The sequence below is a fragment of the Panthera onca genome, chromosome A1 (genome assembly GCF_046562875.1).
Source record: "Panthera onca isolate mPanOnc1 chromosome A1, mPanOnc1 haplotype 2, whole genome shotgun sequence".
In the NCBI taxonomy this organism is placed as follows: domain Eukaryota; kingdom Metazoa; phylum Chordata; class Mammalia; order Carnivora; family Felidae; genus Panthera; species Panthera onca.
Genome location: NC_138339.1, coordinates 194,945,641 through 194,962,372, shown reverse-complemented (window position 1 = coordinate 194,962,372; position 16,732 = coordinate 194,945,641). Strand labels below are relative to the sequence as shown.

At 37.5% G+C, this 16,732-nt stretch overlaps 1 pseudogene; it reads left to right on the top strand.

The window, feature by feature from the left end:
• Positions 1–16,732, top strand: part of LOC132680552 (uncharacterized) — a 43,389-nt pseudogene that overhangs the window by 16,235 nt on the left and 10,422 nt on the right.

Below are 16,732 nucleotides of genomic sequence, written 5' to 3'. Positions count from 1 at the left end.
AGTCTGCTTGGGATTCTGTGTAGCCCTCTCTCTCTGCCCCTGACCTGCTCACACTCTGTCCCCCTCTCTCTCTCAAAAATAAATAAACATTATTTTTTTAAAACAAGACAGTAACTTTCAAAATAATAAAAAATATATATATATTGTGGATTTTAAAATTCATGGAGAAATAAACTACTGTATTTGAGAAAATAGCACAAAGAACAGGAAGATAATAAGTAGAATTATGTAGATGTAAAGTTCTTAACATTTTACACAAGTAGAACAATATTATCTCTAAGTAGACTATGATAAAGATACGTATTGTAATTCCTATAGCAAACACTGAGAAAATTATGGGAAAACATATAGATCAAAACTATAATTCCTCCAGTAGATGAATTAAAATGGAATTCCAAAAATCCAAAAATAATTACTCCCATATTGGGTATGAATGGAGGGAAAGAAGAACACAAATCAGAGGAAAACACTGAAAATAAATGGCAAGATGGTAGGCTTAAAGCAGATTGGATCAATAACAACATTAAATGTGATGAACTAAACACCTCCATTATGATGCAGAGGTTGTTGTACCAGATAAATAGGCAGAAAGTAAGTATTTGCTTCTTATAAAAGACACACTTTAAATAGAGATACATCACTGTCAAACAGTAATGAATGAAAAAAGATAAACCATACAAACAATAAGGACACACATACACACAAAGATAAATCGACATAAAGTCAAAGACACAAAAAGGAATGTATTTCAGTTATATAAGGGATGCTATATCAGGAAGGCATACAAATCATAAAGTCAGATGCACAGATTCAATACATGAATAAACGTTGGGAGAACTAAAGGCAAAAATAGATTAGTGCACAGTCATCATTGGAGATTTTAATGTTCCACTCTTAGTAACTGATAAAACAACTAGAAAATTCAACCTTGCCTAGTTGGGACTTACAGAACACAAATCCCAATCATTGCAGAAAAAAAGATTTCACATACCCACGGAACACCTACCATAATAAACCATAAGCTGGGCGACAAAATGGGTCACAATATATATCAAAAATATCTGAAATCTTAGAAATTATTTTTCTGACTGTAATATAATTAAATTAAAAATTAATTACAGTAAGATATCTAGAAAATCATGAAAATATTAGAAATTAAGCAACACATTTCAAATTATCTCTGACTCAAAGGAGTGAATATAAATAAGGTTACAAAATATTTCTAACTAAATGATAGCAAAAGCACTACCTACAAAATTGTGGAAGGTAGTCAAAGCAGTGCTGAAAAAAATTATACAGTCTTTTTAAAAGAAACATATAAAATTAATAATGTATGTTTGTGCGTTAAGAAGCAAGAGAATTACAGGCAAAATGAATCCAAATTACGTAGAAGATAAAAAATAATACAGATAAAGACAGGAATCAATGAAACGGGTATTTCTTCCACTTAGGACATAGAAAGTCACAAGAGAATTTATCTCTCCCAACCTAACAAAGAGAATAAACCAGATACCCCCAACAAAACGTCAGTTTTTGTTATTGTTTGTTTTTTTACTTAAGTTCAGAGATAGCAAATAAAACCTAATGAAATAAAAGAAATAACACATGACGAGTACCCTCCAGAAGAGAAAGAAATAATTGTTGCTTTGATTATTGCATATTGAGAGGGAGACCAAGAAGCTGCCATACACATGGGTAAGAAGAAAAAACTGAACATTAAATAAAATTTTAAACGCTCAATATGATGTGATCTGACGCAAAGAGACTCTGCTCTCACCTGCTGATTCCTCCAGAGGGCTTCAGTGAGTATTTATAAAAAACTTGGAAAAGAAAATGTTAAATTAATTAAATAAGGAGGCCAATAGACTGAGGTGGTTATAAAGCCCAGACTGCCTGCCTGAGCAAACCAAAACCTAAGCGTACAAAAGCCTCCCGCGTTACAAAATCAAACCGGAAACCTGAGGACGGCCAATCAGCAACAACTAAGCTTAAAGTTGTAGCCAATCAAATAAGTTCCTTTGCTTCCCCTTCTGATCTCTGTTAAGTCTTTTCCCCGCCACCTGTAGAGGGAGAGCTGTTAGCCGCTTCCAGTTTGGCGATGTCGTATTCCAATCGATGTTTGCTCAAATAAACTCTTGAAATTTTTAATATGCTTCGGTTGACCTTTTAACAATCGGGAGAGCCGACAGAGGTTGACATCAGGGTACAGGCAGAAATGGAAGACCCGGGAGAAACGGAAACTTTCCAGGCACTCTGGATGTTACCTAAGTAATCCACACTCCCCATCTCTCTCTGGCAGAGAGCCCAGCCCCAGCCGGGAGCCTTGGAGAAAAAGTCACCTGAGGCATGAGTATTAGGGCCTTCCTGAAATCCGAGTTTGAAGAGGGAAAATTGAAAGGTAACCAAAGGACACAAAGGGTCTAGGGGGAAAGGCAGCAGCCAGCAAAACTGCAAGAGGGGACAGAGAGCTGAGAGGCAACCACTGATGGGCAGACCACCTGGTGTGCCAAAGGTTGAGGGCCAACAAGAGAATTGACAGAAACCTTCTGGGCACTCAGATCCCTGCTAAGGGAAGATTATACTACCTTCGAATAATTTAAGCATGCAGCGAAGTGAATCCAACAAGCAACCACAAAGCCCCAAACCACTACTTACTACATTGCCTCAACTCACAAGCAAACAGCCTGATGCAAGCAGCTTACCCTTTTCTGAGCATAAATATTATGTACTTCCATTTCATATCTGGCATTTAAATAAAAATGATAACACATGAAAATGTACAAAATCTGGACCATCATCAAGAGAAGATACTGTCAAAAGCTTTTAATGCATTATTGGATGATCATGTTTTTTGTCCTTATTCTATTAAAATTGTGTATTGCACTAATTGATTTTCAAATGCTAAACCAATTTTGCATTCCTGAGATAAATCCCACTTGATCACAGTGTATAGTCCTTTTTATGTTTCTGCATTGGGTTTGCTAACATTTCGGAGGATTTTTTGTCTCTATTCATGAGTGCTAATGGTCTGTAGATGTGTGTGATGGCTTTCTTTAGCCTTATATTTAGGTATTAATATTGACCTCATAATTAATTAGAAAGACCTCTCTCGTCTGAGTGTTTGAATGATTAGTATTATTTCCTTTGAAATGTTTGATAGAGTTTCTAGGAAAGCCTGGGCTTTTATGTTTCTAAAGATTTTTAATCACTAACTTAATTTATTTACTTGTTATACACTTATTCAGATTTTTTATTCTTCTTGACTCAATTTTGGTAATTTGGCTCTTTCTGGTAATTTGCCCATTCCATCTAAGCTATTTAATTTGTTGGTAAAAAGTTGTTTGTATTACTTCTTTATAATTATTTTCATTTCTGTAAGGTTAATAGTGATGACCCTTCTTTCATTCTTGTTTTTCATAACTTGTGTCTTCAAGTTTAGGTATTTCTGGTGAATTTTTCATTGCAATTTTTTTTTTTCATTTTTCAACACCAGAATTTCCATCGGCTACTTTTCTATAATTTGTATCTCTTTACTGGTATCCACTCTTTAAGGAGTCATTCTCATACCTTCCTATAATTTTTTAAATATGGTTTCCTTTAGTTCCTTCAACATATTTGTAATGGTTTCTTTGAAGTCTTTGTGAAGTTTAACATCTGGACTTGCACAGACAGTTTATATTGATTTATTTTCGTGTGTGTGTCACATATTCCTATTTCTTTGTATGTCTCATAATACTTCATTGAAAACTGAACATTTTAGATAATATATTGTAGCAACTCTGGATTCTGGTGCCTGTGCCTATTGAATCTGCAGGTAGTTTTTTTTTTTTTTTTTTTTTTTTATATTTCTACACACTTACTTGGACTAATTATTTAGAGTTTGCCTATTGTGCATTGCGAAGCCAGTGATCTCTCTTTTCATTTTATCTATTCATTTGCTGATTTTTATTCAGTTTAGATCCTACTGATCACAGGTGGATTATATAACTTAATAGTCAGCCAGTGATTGACCAGAGATAGTGCTTAAACACCTGTATTCAGTAAGGTTTCTACTCCGCAATGCATTTGTGTAAAGAATGAGCTATACATTCATAATTCAGGCAGTTTACAATTCTCCAAGTTTTTACTTCTTCCTGAGTCTTGTCATGTCTTCTTTTTTTTTTTTTTTTTTTTTTTTTAAATTTTTTTTTCAACGTTTTTTATTTATTTTTGGGACAGAGAGAGACAGAGCATGAACAGGGGAGGGGCAGAGAGAGAGGGAGACACAGAATCGGAAACAGGCTCCAGGCTCCGAGCCATCAGCCCAGAGCCTGACGCGGGGCTCGAACTCACGGACCACGAGATCTTGACCTGGCTGAAGTCGGACGCTTAACCGACTACGCCACCCAGGCGCCCCTTGTCATGTCTTCTATGAAGCTGCACATGGCCTTACATTCATGCAGGGACATGGAGATGACTGGGGACTCTCCAGTGTCTCCAAAGTTTATGTGCATCCTTATGCATATATATGCATACTTATATGCATATATATAATTGAGACCACCTAGGATATGTGGTAGCTTATCAAAAAAACTATGTCTTATTCCCCAGATCTTCTAGATAAACTCCTGACGTATCTGCTCATCTGTTGCTTGCCATAACCAGTATCACAACTTCAGGTGGCTATAAGGTTGGTCGCCATCAAAATCAGTATTGTTTTCAGTAATGACTTTGGTCATGGAGCTTTGCATGTTCTGAACTGTCTCTGACGGGGCAGGATTGGAGTGTGTGTGAGTAGAGAGGTAGGATCTATATTAGGCTAAAACCCCATAGTCTCCCACTGTTCTTACATAAAATTCAGTAATTTTTCTTAGAAAAACAATTTCACATTTTTTTTTTTAATTTCAGAGAACCACAATGATTGTTTTTGAGAAATTTGTCCAGTTTATTATTGTTGGAAAGATTTTGCAAATCTTCTTATTCCACCATTCTGTAAGTGCCATTATTCATTGACATGGGATATCATGCAATATCACCTTACATAAAGGGACCTGTTTTACAGTGAGGTTAGTATGACAGTACACTCAAAAAACCATGGGATCCACTGGTGTCACTACCTACCACAGCGTCCCAAAGATACTTGCCTAAAGGAGTAGTATGGAGAAACCATATCCTTGCAAAGAAGGGGTGCTAATCTTTAGTATGGGGTGTGCTCCTTTAAAAATAGTCATTATGTAGTACTATATCTCTAGTAAATAGAGTGTGTTGGTCTGAAAAACAAGAAGTAAAAGCAGCTGTGGCCTTATGATAGGGCTGATATAAAAAAAAAACACAAAAATTTATTTCTCACAGTTGTAAAGGCTAGAAGTCCAAGATCATGGTGTTGGCAGGTTTAGTTTCTTCTGAGATCTCTCTCCCTGGCTTACAAATGACCACCTTCTTGCTGTGCCCTCACATAGTTTTTCTCTGGTCACATGTGTTCGTCATAACTCTTTTTGTGTCCAAAATTCCTCTTCTTATAAAAATGGTAGCCATATTGCATTAGGGCCCATCCTAACAGCCTCATTTTAACTTAATTGCTTCTTTAAAGGCTCTATGCCCAATAATGCCACATTCTGAGGTACTAGAGGTTAGAACTTCAACGTATGGATTTGAAGGGGTATAATTCAGCCCTTACAAGTCCCCACTTACAAATCCTTCCAGGTACCCACTTGAGGAACTCATTGATCTCATCCCTAAAACTCTAGGATCGATGAGTTCAGAAGTGCTCATTCTCAAAGGGTGGATCCTCCTAACAAGAGACACAGTGAGACTAAATCTAGGACTGCTATAGGGCCGCTTTGGACTCTTTACACAAATACACAGTTTGGCAGGGATCACTGACCCTAATTATTATCAAAGGGCAGGACTTCTGTTTTGTAATTAGGGAAGGAAGAAAAATATCTGATATTCAAATGATCCATTGAGACAACCAGCAGTACCCACATGCCCAGTTTTTACTGTAAATGAGCACGTACAACATCCACATCTGATAAGTGCATGGCGACCTGAGACCCAGACGCCAACATTCTCCAATGTTTGGGTCCAGCTCATTGTACCTTGCAAGCCTCCAGTCCAGCAGAAATGCTCTACGAGAATGAAGGGAAGTTCTGGGGGTAGTTACAGCTTTGGTGCTAACTGCAGCATCCGTGTTGGTGGGCTGCAGCTCTCCAAGTAACTGTCCTCTTGTAAATTACCTCTGGAATTTTGGTCATAGAATTCTTGAAAAGCTATGTCTGGATGATGCCCCCACCCAGCCACTCCAGATTCCCTTTCCAGGTTCTGTGGTCACAGTCCATTTCTGAGCTGCTGTGAACGTCGGCTGCTACTAGGAGCAGATGCCACTCTTTCTACGGAAATTGTCACTGGCTGACAATTAGAGCCACCTTACCCAGGAAGCATACATGTCGGCCCAAACTCTGAGGGAAGCCCACAGCCCATGATATCCTGATATAGGGTTTTAATTTTTTTTTTTTCAACGTTTTTTATTTATTTTTGGGACAGAGAGAGACAGAGCATGAACGGGGGAGGGGCAGAGAGAGAGGGAGACACACAGAATTGGAAACAGGCTCCAGGCTCCGAGCCATCAGCCCAGAGCCTGACGCGGGGCTCGAACTCACAGACCGTGAGATCGTGACCTGGCTGAAGTCGGACGCTTAACCGACTGCGCCACCCAGGCGCCCCCTGATATAGGGTTTTAAATGCCAATCATCTTGCCTTGAATGTGAACAAGGCAGCAGAGCAGTTTATGTAAGTCAGCTGAAGACTAGGCTTGACCTGAACTCACATTTTTTGCGTTGCATTTTTCCCTTTCCTATCTTCTTCTATTCCCTTAAGTTTTTCTTGAAAAGTCCTTCATTAATAACTTATGTGCACTCAGACCTCTGTGTCAGACTTTGCTTTTCAGAAACTTGATCTAAGATATTTACATCTGGAATGGTGGCAATAGATAAGGGAAAATAAAGGACTTGTGCTTTTAATGATGGGAAAACAAGTAGTGTATGGACTTGGGTGAGAGAAACATACACAAATTGAACCTCAGGCAGATGAGACATTCTTCACCCTGATTTGAGATAAGACATTTACCTATAATTTGAGGACAGAGAAAGTTGAAGGAGTTATCCTCTATAATAAAGGATTGTGTTAATACCATAATGAAATACTCTTCTTAAAATAGCAAAGTTATTTATCAATTGAATGCCATTATGCAATCTGAATAACCAGTGACTAGACATTAGCCATACTGTCACTCTTGATATACCTACGTAAGTGTGCAAATTTCCTGTGCCTGAATACCACAGTCTGGCACATCTCTCTCATTTGCCTTTCAAAATGTAATTTTAAGGAATTTCTCCAAGATTTTTCAGTTTTTTATCTTTCAATGAAACTCTGTGTAACAACCTTACTGCAGACGGTCTTAATGAACACTTCCTATTTATAATATCAAATTTAGTGTCGATCAGAAAGTCTTAAAACTACTGTTTGGCCGAAGATACAACTGATATTAAAGCAATTGCCTAATACCTCTTGCTAGTTCTGTGACTGCATACCTTAGCACATCATCTCTGTAGACATTCATGAAAATTGTCTAACACGAGCATCAGAGCAGCTAAGAGTGAGTGATGGGCCTTTCTTAGGCGGTACAAAAAGAGCAGAGTGGTTGAATGCAGAGCAACAAAATGTGGAGTGGCGAAAGTCCATGAACAGTCAGGAAATTAGTAGATGGGGCCAATGTTGACACTTCAGTTCTTAATTATCCTAATTAGAGGCCATCAGAACAGCAAAATAATGTTTATTGAGCCTGGCAAAGTGAAACATTTTCATTGTGCTTATTGCTTATTTTGGCAGCCATGTTACATTGTTGACTCACAGACTATGTAGTTAACAAAATCTCATAAGCCATTTTATATGAACTGTGGTTAAGCTGGGCCTTTCTCATCTTCCCCTTATAAAATTGCTATTTTGAACCCAAATATAAGAATTTGCATTTTCCATCTACACTTTACCTTACTGGTTTCACTTTATTTTTATGGTGTCTGATCAAGTCCATCTCTTATTTGATAACAGTATGAATAGTATTTCTTCATAAATCACAGCAGAGGATGAATTTCTTGTCTTTAAGGTTTTCACAATTTTGAAGGAGAAGGTAACATTTAGATTCTCATAAAATCATGTGCTACACAAGTTATAATGAAATATGAACAGAATTCTATGGGAGAAGGAAATATTTGAATTAAGCCTTATATGATGAGAAATATATATATAGATATAGATATAGATTCTTTTCTTAATAACCAATTCAGCTAAATTATTTGACACATCAACCTATACTGAATTATGGATTTTTTAGTTTCTTCTACAATCCATATTTTTATTAGGAAAAAAACAGTAAAAAGTAACTTACACATCATTTCAACATTAGAGAGATATATTGAGAAGTAAAAGTGACTCTTTCCTCCTATAAAATATTTAATTAAATAATCTTTAGAGAAAAGGCAAATGGGTAGTAGTGAATTGTTTTGGATGAAGGCTGTACTTTATAATGGAAAGACTCAAAATTCAGTGGCTAAAAAATGAAAACTTTTATTTCTCTCTCCTTCAATTTCAGAAATATATCTAAATATACATCCATGTGTGTACATTAAAACCTTAGTTTACAAGCACAATTTGCCCTGGAAACATGCTTGTAATCCAAAGCACTTGTATATTCAAATGATTTTCCCCATAAGATAATGGAAACTTGGATGATTCATTCCACCACCCAAAAATATTCATATAAAAATGATTACAACACTGTAATATAATACAAAATAATAAAGAAAATATAAAATATAAAGAAAAATAAACAAATTAACCTGCACTTTCCTTTGAAAACTTTCATGGCTGGTGTGAGGGAGACGAGAGAGGAGGGTTACTGTGTAGGGCGACTTTCACTATCACTAACAGAATCACTGCTATCTATTGGCTGAACGGAATCTTCTGCCATTGTATATGCTCACACGGATACTGACTACAGTACAGTATTAATAAACTCTTGTCATACACAGTATTTAATGTAACTGGCAATAAGGCAGAGGAAAGGATCTATATCTGCAGCCAGACCTAGGATGAACCAAAGCATTCCTAAGCTTACTCTTGAATGGAAAAGCAAAGGAATGTCCATAGGTGCTTTGAAATGCCAAAAAAACCCACTAGTGTCAGTTGTGGGCACCTTCAAACATTCTGAAAAATCAATGATTTCTGCCAAACACCGAGGCCTGAGACCAAGCATCCGAGCATGGGAGATGATCAATCATAATCCCATAGCGAGCAAGCGAGAGAGAGAGAGAGAGAGAGAGAGAGAGGAACCATTGTCTCAGATGTGATTATGTGACATTCGGCATCATGTACTACTCTATTGCAAGCCATCACTCATATATCAAGTTAAAATTTATTAGTAATGTTTGTTCATTTTGTGGAACACTCACAGAACAAGTTATTTCCAATCCAAGCTTTTACTGTAATTTATTCCTCCACTTTGCCTGGCACTACATCTGCCCACTGAGCTAAGAAATAAGAATTCTTCATTTGGGGGAAGGTTTCTTCTTTCTTGCACTGATGTGAACAATCTGGATGTGTAAAGCAACTCTGCTCCTCAGAGTTGATGAGAGACCTAGGTTTCTTTTAAACTCACCTGGGCACTGAGTTTTCTAGGTAGTAGAAACTGGGGAAGGAAAGAGGTATGGTGAACAAAGCACATCCAAATGTCTCAGGCCACAGGCCAGTACATAATCACATCTGTTCCTAACTTACTATCAAGAACTTAAACACGGGCACCTAGATGGCTCAGTCAGTTAAGCACCTGACTCTTTTTTGGTCTGGTTGTTTTAGTGTTTCTTTCTTTCTTTCTTTCTTTCTTTCGAGAGACAGACCATGAGTGGGAGAGAGAGGGGCAGAGAGAGAGGGAGACACAGAATCTGAAACAGGCTCCAGGCTCTGAACTGTCAGCATAGAGCCCTAGGCAGTGCTTGAACTCAGAAACAGGGAGATCATGACCTGAGCTGAAGTCGGATGCTTAACCAACTGAGCCACCCAGGTTCCCCCGCATCCAACTCTTGATTTCAACTCAGGTCATGTTCTCCAAGTTCTTGAGTTCAAGCCCTAAATCAGGCTCTGTGCTGACAGCACGATGCCTACTTTGGATTCTCTCACTCCCCCTCTCTCTCTCTGCCCCTCCTCCACTCACACTCTCTCTTTAACTCTCAAAATAAATAAACTTACAAAAACAAAAACAAAAACAAAAACTTAGTTATGTGGCCTCAGCTAACCTCAGTGATGGGGAAGTATGTTGTGGCTGAGCAGACATTGGGCCAGATACAAACCTAATACTATAGTAGAAGCTAACAATCTCCATCACAAACAGGGGGTCCATGAGTTGCTTTTTGTTTCCCTCACAAACACCACTGTTTCTAGTATAAGTTCATAAATGCTGTTAAATGTTTTTTAAATTTTAGTTTTGAAAAAAATGGCAGCCTGGTTCTCATTCTTGGCTGGTAACCTGTTATGTCTGACAAGTTTCCAGACTTATCTTTATTGCTACAGTCTATACACTTATTTATTCTACCCAGTCATTTTCTGTGCACTTGTAACCTAAAAATTATTTTAGGAAGGCATTCTCTATTTTGACTATTTTTTCTTCACCTACCTTGTTTTCTTTTCCATTGAACTTCTATTATTCAGTTATAAGATCCTCTGGATTTGTCTTTCACACTTTTTTAAATTTTCACTGTTAATTTTCAATTGTTTATATTTTTGTTTTAAATTATTAAGCACTTTGTTAAGTACGAGGTATACAGCAATGAATGATAAAGTCTCCACCCCCCAAAAAAATACTTTCTTACAGCTTATGTTATAGGATACTACAAACAACAAATCAGAAAAATATGTTTTATGTCAGATAATAATAAGTGCTCTGGAGAGATATAAAGTAGGGAAGAAGAAGAGGAAGTGGGAGAAGAGAAGCAGTTACTACTTTAGGGCAGTCAAGAAAGGTCTGATTGTGAAGATGACATTTGATCAAAGGCTGAAGTAGGTGGGGGAGCAACGCTTTCAGATTTCTGGAGAAGCAGGCAAAGGAAACAACAAAGACCTTGAGGCAGGGGCATGACCAGCAGGTGTGAAGACTGGAATGAGCAAGGGGAGAAGGGCGAAGGGGTGGTGGGAAGATTACTACCAGGGGCCAGGGTGTGGGCTGCTTTGGAGGATTAGTAAGAAATGAGTTTATATCAAGTGGTAAAAAGCCACTAAAGAACTTTGAAAAGAGCAGTGATTTGATCTGCCTGATATGATCTGCCTGATAAGGATCACTCTGAGCCAATGTTGAGGATACTCTGCTGGGCACATAAGGAAAACAAAGGGGGCATTTAAGCAGGTATGTTAATACCCAAGTAAAAGAAAAATGTTGTCTGGACTAGTGTATTAGCAGCAGGGATGGTGGGGGTGATTAAGTTCAGTATGTAAATGGAAGGCAGGACCAAGTGGATTTGCTGAATAATTAAGTGCAAAATGTTGGAGAAAGAGAAGAGTTCAGGCATTAAGACTCAGCAACTGTTTGAGTAGCCATTAGCAGCTGGGGAAGATTACAGCCATTTCCCACAAGATGGAGTCTATTTTATTCTGTTGTTGTTTTTTTCCTCTTGATTTATTTACATTTCACAAGTCATTCTGTGGGCTTGTTATTATTATTTCCAGAAAATGTTATCTAATTGTCACATCGCACATTACAGTTTTAAGTACATTTTTAATGTTTATTTATTTATTTTTGAGAGAGAAAGAGCACACAAGCAGGGGAGGGGCAAAGAGAGAGGGACACACAGAATCCAAAGCAGGCTCCAGTCTCTGAGCTGTCAGCGCAGACCCGGACACAGGCTGGAACCCACTAACTGTGAGACCATGACCTGAGTTGAAGTCAAGACACTTAACTGACTGAGCCACCCAGGCACCCCGCAATAGTTTTTTGAATCATCACAGAAATTTGTATCAAAAAATGATAAATTCTGTCTGGTTTCTTCAATTATATTAATGTCATGTGAGTAAACTATTCTGATTTTGTGGCTTGGTTTTTCTCCTTTGAACCACTGAGACCCCTTAAATAGCCAGTCGACTTTACTTACCTATCTTTGTCTATATTTTTTAGAATTCTTAGAAATATGTAGTTACAATATAATGTATGAGTGACGATTTCGGCCTCATATTTTCATTATGGATGAAATTTTATTTATATATTAGTTAAAATAATGCTATTTACAGTAATGATACTACAATCTATGTAGGTAAAAAAGCTAACATAAAATCATCTTTGTTAGTAGCTGGACCATTTTAATTACAACCATCGGCACTGCCAGTAAGTGTGAATTCCCTCAAAATACATGCAGATCAGCCTTTCCATCATGTAGCCAATAGCTGAGTCAATAAGCGGTGAGGTGTAGGGAGAAAAAAATTTTTTTTTTCCTACAACCTGTCAAATGGGCTGGGATCCCGGTACTTCTCCATTTTGGAGTAGTTGTAGGTTAGAATTCGGGATCAATGTTTTCACATGTGGTTTTTAGATCATTTTAGATTTTTTTTTAAACCAATCCATTTTTAAAATTTTTTTTTAATTTTTTTAACGTTTATTTATTTTTGAGACAGAGACAGAGCATGAACGGGGGAGGGTCAGAGAGAGGGAGACACAGAATGTGAAACAGGCTCCAGGCTCCGAGCTGTCAGCACAGAGCCCGACGCGGGGCTCGAACTCACAGATCGTGAGATCATGACCTGAGCCGAAGTCGGCCGCCCAAACGACTGAGCCACCCAGGCTCAGTATTAAAAAATTATTTTTTTAATTTTTAAATTCTTGACATTACAGAACTAAACTGAAACTTATTAACATTCCACTCTTACATTTCTTATCGACAAACAGAAATAAAATTCATGAGCCAAAAACCCAAAACAAAACTAAAAACAGGGAGTAGCTTATAAAACTAAATATGGATCCCAGCATTAACAGCTGAACAGAGAATGTGATTTTTAAATTCTTAGCGGACGATAAAGTTGTGTAGAAACTGAACACTTACAAATTATATAAAACCTGGAATCACTGACCAGAAATTACACAGATCGTGGGAAAACAGCAGAAAGAGGTTATAAGTGAACCTACACTGTTCTAGCTGCACCCCATGCCCTTCTCAGAGGAAAGCCTGGCATTGATTAGATATTGGGCCAGACTAATACTGGCAGCAGAACCAGTGATAGTAACCTGCCTACCAGAAGAGCCTTCCACTGGATTGGCAATTCCACTGGATCAGAAATTCTGTAGATGAAGCCCAATAATCTGTATGTTAACAAACAGCCTAAGTCATTTTGTGCATGTCAAAGTTTGACGAAAAACCTCTCTAGCTCTCTGCTGTTCAAAGTGTAGTCAGTAGAACCGGCAACATCACTTAAGAGCTTGTTAGAGACACAAAATCATGGCCCAAACCAGACATTGAATCACAATGTAAATTTTAATAATATCCTTTGGTGATTTGTATGTTCAGTAATATTGAAATGCACTGCCTAGGTTTTCAAGCTTCTCTAGGTGTGAGCCAGTAGCATGTATCAGCAACAGAAAAGGGTAATATTTCAATTAACAATGCAGCCTATGTCAGCAGAAGCAGATCTGCACTATAAAGTCGCACACGAACTTCCTCTCCATGCTTTCATATCTGAGGCATTAACTGAGGGCTACGGAAGTCACTCCTGCCTTGTTCTCTTAGAAGGCAGAAGTTTCAATGTCCAATAACTGAGTCGTTCTGACAAGAAGCTATGTTAGCCATAGATAGAGACAAAGGCCAATATTTTGTTCTTTTAGCTATGACTGCTCGAATTTTCAAGAAATGCTGTCATGTTTTTGAGAAAATTTATCTCATTCTACAGTTCATATTGAAAAGCAAAAGAACTAGAATAGCTAACACAATACTGAAGGGCAAAAAAAGTTAGAGGACTTACACAAGTTGATTTCAAAACTTATTTCAAAGGTGTAGTAGTTAAGACCGCATGGTATTGGTGAAACAGTAGATATATAGATCAATGGAACAGAAGAGAGGGCCCAGAAAAATGCCCATACAAGTATAGTCAGTTAGTATTTGGCAAAGGATCAAAGGCAATTCAATGAAGGAAGCCTAATATTTTCACCAAGTGGTAATGTAACAACTACAACTCCATATGCAAAAAATAAATAAATAAATAAACCTAGACACTAATCTTACAACTTTCAAAAAAATTACCCAAAATGGATCACTGACCTAAATGTCAAATGCAATTCTACTGAACATCTGAAAGAGAGCATAGGAGAACATCTATGTGGCCATGAGTTTGGTGGTGAGTTTTAGTGGCTATTATGGGTTAAACTGGGTCCCCTAAAATATGTATGTTGAAGTCCCAACTCTTAGTACCTCCTAATATGGCCTTATTTGGAAATAGGATGGCAGAAATGCAATTAGTTAAGGCAAGACGAGACCTTACTGTGATAAGAGAGGCCTCTAATCTGATATGATTGGTGTCCTTATATAAAGAGGGAGTCTGGACACAGAGGGAATGCTTGAAATAAAAATTGGAATTAAGCCGCCACAAACCAAAGAACACCTGCAGCTAGGATAAAAACTTTGGACAGACCCCTCCCTGACACTTTCAGGGAAAGCACGGCCCTAATGACACCTTCATCTTGGAATTCCAGCCTCCAGAACTATGAGAGGATACAATTCTGTTGTTTAAGCTGCTCAGGTTGTGGTACATTATAACAACATCCCTAGTCAACTGAAACAGACACAACACAAAAAGCGCAATCCATGAAACAAAATATTGATCAATAAACTTTGTTTACATTAAATGCTTCTTCTCAGCAAAAGACACTATTAAGAGAAACACAATATAATCATGGACTATGAAAAAATAGTTCAAAATCACATATTTTATGAAGAATGATATATATATAAATTATATAATGAACTCTGAAGCTCAACGATAAAAAAGTAAACAATTCAATTGAAAAATAGGCAACAGATCTAACAGGTGCCTCACCAAAGAAGATATGTAGATGGCAAGTAAGTATTTGAAAATATGTTAAATACGGTTTATCATATAATTGCAAATTAAGGCAACAATGAGATACTACTGTATATCTATTTCAATGACTAAATCCAAAAATCTTCAGTTTCAATTGTTGACAACCATATGAAGCAAAAGAAACTCTCTTTTATTACTGGTGAGAACACAATGGTAGAACCACTTTGGAAGACAGATTCTCAGTTTCCTATAAAACTAATCAAAGTCTTACCACACACTCCAGCAATCACACTTCTAGATATTTACTCAGCAGATCTGATAACATGTCCACACAAAAACCTTTATTCAAGTGCACATAGTGCTTTATAATAATTGCTCAAAAAAAATTGACAATACCCAGGATGTCTAAGGGACATAGGAGCCAACAGAAAAAGCATTAAATGGCCAAAAATGAAACAATTTGAGCAACATCATACAGTTTTAGATTAGAACTTAAAGTAAAAAATACCTGTCCATGAGGTCATAATGGTACAAATAAATGACTGAGTAAATAAGTGGGGAAAATAGATATACCTACTGTACAGAAGAATTCCAAATAATTTATGCAGATATTCTGCCCTCAAGGAGATTGACTATAACTTCCTTATTCTTATGTGTGGGATGCAAACATTGACATCCTTTCAAGACTATAGCATAGAAAGAGGGAAGAAAGAATGACTTCACAGTTAAGAACTCAGAGAAATACTGCATTACCCAGGCAATCAAGGTTAATAATAATAGTTATAAATCATACTTATTTTATGTATTCTTAATATAATCTGATCTTATTAGCACCTCAGTGTGCTAATATAATCTTCATTGTCCTTGTGCTCCACCTCCCCAAAACACATAATCACAGTCCAATCCCAAGAAAAGCATTCAACAAAACCCAATTGAGAGATATTCTATAAATACTTTACCAATATTCTTCAAAAGTCAAATATTCTTCAAGGTCATCAGAAACTAGGAAAGTCTGAGAAACTGTCACAACCAAGAGGTACACCGTATCGATGCAAGATGTTAATAATAACAGAAATTGGGTGTGTAGGGTATGTGGAAACTCTGTACCAACTGTATTATTTTCCTGTAACTCTAATATTGCTCTAAAATAAAATGCTTATTTTTATAAAGTTAAAAAAGGTATGGGTGAGTAACGTCATTAAGATGGCAAAATAGGTTGTCTCCTCACAAGAACATCCAACAACTATTCCACAACAAGATGCCACTGAGAGAATCCCAGAACATGGAGTGAAGCTGAAGCACCCCCTGTACCATGGTTACCAAGACAGACAACATTAGAAGGGTAATGGACATGGCTACCCATGGGCCACATTGCCCCTCCCTCAGGTCAGTGCAGCACCATGCACAGAAGACTCCTCAGAGTCTCTGGTTCCTCCAGTGGGGAAAAAGAACCTATGGAGACAACACCCACCCCAGCACTGGGGGTACTTTTTGGGAGCCCTTCCTCTGATCTCATATCACAGGAATTGCAGGGAAATCTATGGAACTAAACCACTGGGGATCTGACTGTGACAAATAAAGGGGGTAGGTAACAACCTACCTAATTTGTTGCTTGCAACAACCAGCATATGGATCTTGGCTTTGCTCATCC